The sequence below is a fragment of the Chlorocebus sabaeus genome, chromosome 13 (assembly GCF_047675955.1).
Source record: "Chlorocebus sabaeus isolate Y175 chromosome 13, mChlSab1.0.hap1, whole genome shotgun sequence".
NCBI classification, from domain to species: domain Eukaryota; kingdom Metazoa; phylum Chordata; class Mammalia; order Primates; family Cercopithecidae; genus Chlorocebus; species Chlorocebus sabaeus.
The window spans coordinates 55,922,713-55,924,574 of NC_132916.1; positions in this window are offsets into that span (position 1 = coordinate 55,922,713).

The following is a 1,862-nucleotide window of genomic DNA, read 5'->3' on the forward strand; positions in this document are numbered from 1 at the left end:
CAAAAAAACCTTCAAAAAATCAATGAATCCAGGAGCCAGTTTTTTGAAAAGATTAACAAAATAGACCACTAGTCAGACTAATAAAGAAGAAAAGAGTGAAGGAGCAAATAGATGCAAGAAAAAACAGTAAAGGGTATATCAGCACTGATCCCACAGAAATATAAACAACCTTCAGAGAACACTGTAAACACCTCTACACAAATAAACTAGAAATCCTAGAAGACATGGATAAATTCCTGGACACATACATCCTCCCAAGACTAAATCAGGAAGATGTTGAATCCCTGAATAGACCAATAACAAGTTCTGAAATTGAGGCCGTAATTAATAGCCTACCAACCAAAAAAGTCCGGAACAAGACAGATTCACAGCTGAATTCTACCAGAGGTAAAAAGAGGAGCTGGTACCATTCCTTCTGAAACTATTCCAAACAATGGAAAAAGAGGGAATCTTCCCCAACTCATTTTATGAGGCCAGCATCATCCTGATACCAAAACCTGGTAGAGTCACAACAACAAAAAAAGTTCAGACCAATATCCGTGATGAACATCAATGTGAAAATCCTCAATAAAATACCAGAAAACCGAATCCAGCAGTACATCAAAAAGCTTATCCACCACCATCAAGTCGGCTTCATCCCTGGGATGAAAGGCTGGTTCAACATACACAAATCAATAAAGGTAATCCATCACATAAACAGAACCAATAACAAAAACCACATGATTATCTCAATAGATGAAGAAAAGGCCTTCAACAAAATTCAACAGCCCTTTATGCTAAAAACTCTCAATAAATTAGCTATTGATGGAACATATCTCAAAATAATAAGAGCCATTTATGACAAACCCACAGCCAATATCATACTGAATGGACAACAGCTGGAAGCATTCCCTTTGAAAAGTGGCACAAGACAAGGTTGCCGTCTCTCACCACTCCGATTCAACATAATATTGGAAGTTCTGGCCAGGGCAGTCAGGCAAGAGAAAGAAATAAAGCGTATTCAAATAGGAAAAGAGGAAGTCAAATAGTCTCTGTTTGTAGATGACATTATTGTACATTTAGAAAACCCCATTGTCTCAGCCCCAAATTTTCTTAAACTGATAAGCAACTTCAGCAAAGTTTCAGGATATGAAATCAATGTGCAAAAATCACAAGCATTCCTATACACAAGTAACAGGCAAACAGAGAGCCAAATCATGAGTGAACTCCCATTCACAATTGCTATAAAGAGAATAAAATACTTAGGAATACAACTTACAAGGGATGCGAAGCACCTCTTCAAGGAGAACTACAAACAACGGCTCATGGAAATAAGAGAGGACACAAATAAATGGAAAAACATTCCATGCTCATGGATAGGAAGAATCAATATCGTGAAAATGGCCATAATGGCTAAAGAAATTTATAGGTTCAATATGATTCCTACCAAGTTACCATTGACTTTCTTCACAGAATTGGAAAAAACTACATTAAATTTCATATGGAACAAAAAAAGAGCCCGTGTAGCCAAGACAATCCTAAGCAAAAAGAGCAAAGCTGGAGGCATCACGCTACCTGACTTCAAACTATATTACAAGTCTACAGTAACCCAAACAGCATGGTACTGGTACCAAAACAGATATATAGACCAATGGAACAGAACAGAGGCCTCAGAAATAACGCCACACGTCTACGACCATCTGATCTTTGACAAACCGGACCAAAACAAGAAATGGGGAAAGGATTCCCTATTTAATAAATGGTGGGAAAACTGGCCAGCCATATGTAGAAAACTGAAACTGTACCCCTTTCTTGCACCTTATACAAAAATTAAGTCAAGATGGATTAGAGACTTAAACGTAAGACCTAAAATCATAAAAATC